The 7,373-nt window shown below is 57.1% G+C and overlaps 1 protein-coding gene across 2 annotated transcripts in view; it reads left to right on the top strand.

Moving 5' to 3' along the window:
• Positions 1–3,118: 3,118 nt before the first annotated feature.
• Positions 3,119–7,373, top strand: part of CNR2 (cannabinoid receptor 2) — a 22,735-nt gene continuing 18,480 nt past the window's right edge. The window contains exon 1 of one of the 2 annotated variants that reach the window (XM_027776125.1): positions 3,119–3,489. The gene's annotated coding sequence lies outside the window, so the exon portion shown is untranslated. The remainder of the gene's footprint in view (positions 3,490–7,373) is intronic. The other variant, XM_006159469.3, reaches the window with a different exon arrangement.

Raw genomic sequence — 7,373 nt, 5'->3', positions numbered from 1 at the left:
GCGTCTCATAGACCGAGGGCTGGCGAGGCCAGCTCTCATCAAGGAAGGCCCTCACCTGCAGGAGGAGGGAGGACAGCCTTCCTGCATGTCAGCCAGGGCACTCAGAGGCCTTGAGATCCTGGAGCGCCTTACCAACCATCTTGTCCGGCGCTGCCCGAGGCGGGCCCAGGATCTGCAGCACTGCCTCCATGGGGAGCTCATGAGGAGTGCAGAGGAAGCAGAACTCTACGTTGAACTCTACGTTCTACTCGCTTCCCCCTCTTGTCCAGAGAAAATAGAGTGATTAATTTTCTTACTGTCTTTACCAAGCAGCCCCAAACCTTTGTTTAGATGTTCCTTGGCAATGTAATCACCAATCACCAGACCCCTGTCCGGACCACGGGGCCCATTAAACAAAGGTCTGGAGGGAGCCCTTAGAAATGATTAACCTGCTCCATCCGGCTTCTGTAACTGCTGTCGCATGGGGACCCTACTCCCTTTCCTCCTCACCCCCTCCTCAGTTTCCATTGTATTCACCATATCAACCCAGAAGTGATTGTGGTTTTTGCCTTTATAAGCACCTCCCTCCTTTCACTTGGGGCTGCTGGGTTTTGAGAGACAGGAGTCCCCCCATAAGCCACTGGTTTAATAAATAAAACTGCAATGCATTTGGCTCTGTCCGGATGTCTTCTTATTTCTCGCCGATTAGACTGGAACGCAGACTCGGCACATGCGGAGTGGGGCCGGCGGATGCGCGTTTCAGCAGGCCCTCTGGGTGATTCTGACACACACGTACATTTCAGAAGCAAGTATTACCTCCAACTTCCTCATTTTAAGAATGGGGAAACTGAGACCACAGGAAGTGGCTTGTCACATAGCTGGGCAGTAGCAGGAGTGCAGGGGACTCAGATTCCACGACGTCTGTCTCCACTCGCACTTTCTCCCTCCTGCCTTCATTTGTCCATGCCTCTGGCTGGCCCTTACACACTCTGTCTGCAATGGCGGGGCCAGCGTTTGGGGGCAGCCTCGCCCTTCCTCACCATGGGGGCTGGGACTCAGGACCATGGGAGCCTCGGCTAGTTCTGTCCCGCTCACCGCGGGGGCCTCCGGTCTGGCCCAGAGAGGTCTGGGCTGCAGGGCCCCTGCTCCCGCTCCCTCGGGCCTTCTTTTCCCTGCTCCTTCGCTCCAGGGCTCTCTCGTCCCATTCCTCACTGTCGATTTCTCGCCCCTAGGAGACTCAGAAGAGTTGTGGTCTCACAAAGGGCCTGACTATCAAGCTACCGGTCTCCTCACTTCAGGCTTATGCTGACAGGGCCAGGGCCGGGTCTAGACCGGTTCCTTCCCAGCCTTCGCCTAGTAGCATTTTCTTGTTTATCTTTTTAGGGGTTTTTTTTGCCATTGGGCATGTGTGCTCACCAGAGAGACAGAGAGTGAGAGAAGATAAGACAGCACCCCTCAGGGCGGATGGCCACACCGCAATCCCTTCTCCATTCTCCTCTCGAGATCTGGGGCACACACCCACATGCACCTGGTGTGTTTTTCAAGCCGCCAGGTCCAGGATTCAAACCACTCAGGAACCCATGTGGGAGCCACAGTAACCACCAAGCCATAGCTGGCCCACATAGTAACTTTTGACCTGCGCAATTCCTGCCGCAGGGGGTGTCCTTGCACTCTGGGCCATTTAGCTGCACTTGGCCTCTGTCCACTAGGTGTCAGCAGATCCCCCCATGGTGACCACCCAAGTCTGCAGAGATGGCTGCCCGTCCCCTGCGCAGGGTGGTGGTGTAATCTAGTTGAACTGGGCATCCAGTTGAATGTCGATTTCACATAAACAACAAATCATGTTGTACTCTATGTAGGCCTCACACGTGGCTGTCATGTATTTACTTGCCAAATTAGGCAGCTCAGCCTCGGGGACAAAATCTCTCTCCCGTAGAGCAGCTGGCCCAGACGCATCCGCATCCTTCGGGGTCGGGGTGTGGGGAGCAGCGAGTGAGCCGACCTGAGGAGATGCGAGTAGGTCGTGACCCTCGGACAGCAAGAGCTTCGTCATACTAATTCTTGTATTTTCTCATTTTTGTGTTGATTCTCGTTAAACATTTTACCTGGCAATGGGCGTGAAAACACTCTGAATCATATTGGGTATGATATCTGTGTTTACTGAGCCCAGGACTAAACATTAGACACACATTCTCTAACAGGCATAAAATGAAGTCTTTATATCTTTTTTCTTTTTTTGTTTTGTTTTTAGTTTTTGTTACAGGGCCCACATGCTTGCGGGGAGGGTGAAGGAGGGGAAGAAAGCAAGATATCACCCACCGGGGGGATGGCCACACCGCAGTTCCTTCTCCAATCTCCGCTTGTGGTTTTGGGCACACATTCACATGTGCTCAGTGTTTTCCAGGCACCAGGTCCAGGACTTGAACTGCTGAGTCAGCCATGTGGGATCCAGCTGCCTTAACCACCACGCTGGCCCAAAACAGTGTTTCCTATGGCTCATAAGCTATTTTTGTGATGTCATGTCCTGCGTTCTGAAATTGGAGGCTTTCACGTCCAAGCCGGGATGTCTAGCATCTCTTGATGAGTGTGGTGCTTCTTCCAGACACCTGGAACGTTCAGCAATGGAGTCTGCATTCCCCAGTGGGAAGATGGCGGCCCTGCCTGCCCTTCCCCACAGTCCTCACCACTCCCTCTTGTCGCACACCAGTTCCCGGTTCTGATATCTGCCTGCTGCCTGTGGGCATTCGCATCTCAAAGCTCTGGTCGAATGGGAAAGAGGCACTGGAATGGGAGGTCCTTCTGGGGCATGTATTGACTGTAAGACTGTTTATCCCCATTTCACAGATGAAGACACCAAGCCTGAGGAAGGCTGAGTGACTCACTCAATGCCATCACATATAGGCTGGGTTAGAATCCAAGTACCCTGGGGCCAGCAGGTGGCAAAGTGGTTAAGACGTTGGACTTCCACAGGTTGACCACAGTTCAGTTCCCGACCCGGCAGCTTGAAAATCACACCGGGTCTGTGTGTGTGTGTGTGTGTGTGTGTGTGCCTAAAATCCCAAGAGCATAATGGAAGAGATGGGATTGGGTGTAGCCATCCCCCTGGGGGGTGATTTCTCACTTTCCTTCTCACTTTCCTTCTCACCGTGTCTCTCTCTCTCTCTCTCTGGTGAGTGCACGCACCCTGTGACAAAAACCTAAATAAACAGACGAATGAAGAATTCAAAGCCTGTGCCCTGCCCTGACCAGAGTGCCTCATAAGCAGGAACTCAACTGCAGGAGCAAGACCATTGTGGCACCAGGGACCCAGAGGGGAAGTGGCGACAGGGACGGAAAGCCAGACCGCCTCACACGCACTCATCTGTGAGAAAGTGCAAAAGCAAGAGAAAAGTGGCTGGGGTGGCAGCCCACGGAGCTCCGAGTGGGACCCAGGGCCAAGTCCTCGGAGCAGACGCGGAACAAGCAGGGTCCGCAACGCCCAGCCAGTGCCCGGAGCCCAGCTCAGACCCCGTGAGTAGCTTTCCTTGTTGTTCTATGTTAAGCCTCTTCCTCATTTCAGAAAACCCGTGTGCTTACCTTGCCCCTCCATCGGGGTGGAAGAGGCCGGATGGGCCTGTTAGAGCAGGAGACGGAGGTCCTATCAGGACACAGGTTAGGGAGGGCCAGTCTCTGAGTGCTCAGGGCTGGTGGTGTCTCCTTCTTAGTCGGACCAAGGGTCAGGCGCTGGCTTTCACTGCACCCCAAGGAGAGCCAGCACAGACTGGCGGTCAGGACCTCTCGTGGTTTCACGCTCACGGCTACTGTGCAGACGAGCACTGCTACTCCTGTCCTCTCCACAGGGAGGGCTCGGGACTTACGTGAAGTCCCGCCATTCCGTGAGAGCGGGGGCCCCAGCCTCAGCATTCCAGCTTCACAGCCCACACAGTACTCACCAGGACATGCTGTCTTCAAAGTGCAGGCTTCCCTGGCAGATGACAGGCCAGGAAAGGACCCCGAAAGAGGCCTTAGAGAGTCCCTGCTGAGGTCAGTGTCGTTTTATAGGTGGGGAACCTGAGGCTCAGAGTGACATGGGCACTACCTCAGGCACCGGGAGCCTGGTGCCTGGGTTCGGATCCCAGCTCTGCCATTAGGTACTGCTGTGGCCTCCGGCGAGTTACCGGACTTGGTCTGCTTCCTCTTCTGAGAAACACAAACCTGAGAACACCGCTTACCACTGCGGCCAGTGTGCTGGCAATTCCGGCGTGGGGAAGTACCCACCCGGGGCTCTGTGGGCAGCCGTGGGAGGTGCCAGTCTTCGCCCCATCTGCCCTTGCCGGATTAGAGACTAGGATGAGGCGAGACAGGCTTTCCCCTAAACGGGCATTGCGCAGACACCTGAGGGCACAAACCAAGGCTGAGGCAGAGGAGGGGCCCAGGAGGTGACAGCCCAGCACCGCAGCTGCAGCTCCATCACCCCCTCCGGCTCACTGAAGTGCCCCTGACCTGGCCTGGGCCCCGGCCTCACGGTCTACCAGTGGAGCACGTGCTTCCCCTTTGGCCGGTGACCGCCCTTTAGTCTGCAAGACAGCTGGCTCCACCCCCTGAGCCCGCAGCCCCGCCCACTCTTCCTGGCTCACCGCACCTGTGACCACACCTCCTCCGCACTGTGGCCTCAGACGTGCGGGACCCGTTGTTTCATTTATTCTGATTATTATATCCCATTCACTGGGACCCCGCGCTCATCGTCCTGGCTCCCCGGGAATCTGACTTCCGTGGACACTGAGCTCCCCCCTTCCTCCTCACCTTGCACTAGCGCACATTGACCCTTGGGGCTACGGACGGAGCACAAGGGTGAGGGAGGCTCGGCCTTCACGCCACCCCGACTCCTCCTAGATGGATGCTCCTTTCTGAATGGGCTTGATGCCCTGAAGCCCAGCCTCCTTGGACCTCCAGGACTACCACCCAGCGACTTCCCCTGATGTGCCTCCATGCTCCAGCTAGCAGAGCCCAGGCCTCTGACACTCAGGGGCCATGACCTCTGGCCCGTCCCAGTCTGGACAATCTCGGCCTTCCTTGGCTTTGGACAGCAGGTGCACGCTCTGCTCTCCTGGCCCTCCTGGCACACCGGCTTGACCTCACTGAGCTCAGGCTCTGAGCACGGGGTGGAGGGAGGGTTGTCTTTGAATAGCTTCTGCTTTCTCCCCTTATCCATGTAAAAGTCCCCAAGCGGGAGACACACAGGACACCTTTCGAAGGGAGACAAACAACACTATCTTGCAGATAAGGAAACCTGAGACTCAGCAGTGGCAGTGCCTTGCTCTGTGTCACATGGCCAAGGGATAGCAGGGCTGGGGCGAGTGGGGTCCAGCTTGTACCATCCATCCTGAAGTGCATGAAATCACGTAGACAAACCACACCTCCCCCCCAACCAGTCAGGTGACCCTGGGTGAGTCCCGTCACCTTCCTGGGCCTCAGTTCCTTCACCTCTAAGAGCGAAGCTATGGCAGCGCTGCAGACCTGCCTCCAGAGGGTGCCTGCTTTCTGGCCTAGTCAGGGAGGATCGGGCCTTCACTGCACTGCAGTACTCTGTGAGCCTGTCATCCGGTCAGCACAGCAGCCCCGGGGAGGTGCTGTCCCTGCTCATGTTTTGGAGGTGAGAGACTAGAGCTCATAGGGGCATGAGCCTTTTCCAGGTCACACCCCTGGTGGTTAAGCAGTGCCCATGCAAACCCAGGTCGGTCTGGATCTGGTGAGAATCAGGACGGCAAACAGGGGCTGGAGTGCCACATGGGCTGGCGGAACAGCACCGTCCTGCCCTGTCACTCGCCGTGTTGTTTCAGATGCCACGGCACCGCTGCCTGAGAAGCTTTGCTGGGGCGAGAGGGGCGTGCAGCGTGAATGTGGCTGCCTCTGCCCCCTCTCCAGGCTGGACAGCCCATCCGGCACTCACCTCGTGTGGCCCTCTGTGCAGGCCCTGAGGCGTCAATCATTGGCCCAGGCGGCTTTCCGTGGCCACGGTGGCCACCGATGGGTCTTCCCTGCCTGGGCCTCGTAACCCGCTCCCTGTCCTGTGGGGGCATTTCACTTTCTTGCCCAGGTTATAAGGAGGAAGTTGAGGTCCGGGGCAGCAGTTGCCCGCTGAGACTAAGAGCTGGGAGGCCTAGTCGGAACCACGACAGCCAGCTCTCCTGCCCCCAGCTGTGCTCGGGGGAGCCCACCAGAGGAGTCCTACTCAGATCTGGGACTCCACTCTCTTCCAACCAGCCCTGGAAAGGATAAAAGCTCCCCACCTCCATCTCCTGAAGAAAGCGTCCACAGAGCAGGGGTATTCCCTGCCCCCCATACACCAAGGGCCCCGGATGTGAAGGAGAGAGGATGACAGACGAGGGCAGATCACCAGAGCAGAGCGGAGGCTGAGGAGCCCAGGGTGGAGGAGGCCCCAAGCCCGTGTGGGAGAGAAGGCTGCGGGAGCCCGGCTGCAGCCTGGGGCAGTGGGGGTGTTGTGGGTTGGGAGTCCCCTGCGTGCATTTTAGGCAGCCCCTCCCACCCAAACTCCCCCTCTTCTCTTGGTGGTTCCCCATCTCCCTAGGGGTTGAGGCCACCCCCAAGTTCCCCTCTGAGAATCAAAGCTGCGATCACAGGTTGCTTTGGCCAAAGTTCGATGGGTCCGAGCTCTGTGACTCCCTGCGGATCTGTCTGGTCCTGGGGAATCTGATGGCTGCAAGCAGGGCTGGGGGGCCTGCCGAGAACCAGGGAGGATGGGGAGGAGCCTCACCAACCTCCAGTCTCCCCTTCTGTGGGGCCCATCGTAGGAACACCCGTTTGACAGAGGCCAGACACATCAGGTGGGGGCAGAGACAGGAGTCAAGCCTAAGTCTGTAGACTAAAAATTTGCTATAGGGCATGTGAGACAGGAGAGAGACAGAGAGAGAGGGGAAAGTGAGAGAACACCTTCCAGGGGGATGGCCACCCTCCATCCCTTCTCCATTCTCCTCTTGGGATTCGGACACCTGCATACATGGGCCAGTGGTTTTCAAGCCATCGGGCCGAGACTCAGACAGTGCCGTCAGCCGGGATCCAGCCGCCTGAACCAGTACACCACGTAGCCGGCTGCCAACTCCTTTCTACAGGCTCTTCCTGTATGTGATGACGTGCCACCAGCAGCTCATGGTACCTGTTTCTGCTTTTTTAAAACTTAGTGAATCTGGGGACCAGCAGTTAGCGTAATGGCTATGTCACTGAACTCCCATGTGGCCGACTGCAGTTCGAGTCCCAGACCCGGTGGCTTCAACTCACACCGGGCACGTGTGCGTGTGTGCCCAAGATCCCAAGAGGAGAATGTCTCTCTGTCTTTCTGGCGAGCGCATGCTCCCTATAGCAAAAACCTCTCCCCCCCCCAAAAAAAAGGGGGGAGG

The sequence above is a fragment of the Tupaia chinensis genome, unplaced genomic scaffold (assembly GCF_000334495.1).
Source record: "Tupaia chinensis unplaced genomic scaffold, TupChi_1.0 Scaffold000628_1, whole genome shotgun sequence".
Taxonomy (NCBI): domain Eukaryota; kingdom Metazoa; phylum Chordata; class Mammalia; order Scandentia; family Tupaiidae; genus Tupaia; species Tupaia belangeri.
The sequence above is the reverse complement of the archived record's forward strand: the minus strand, read 5'-3'. Positions and strand labels throughout refer to the sequence as shown.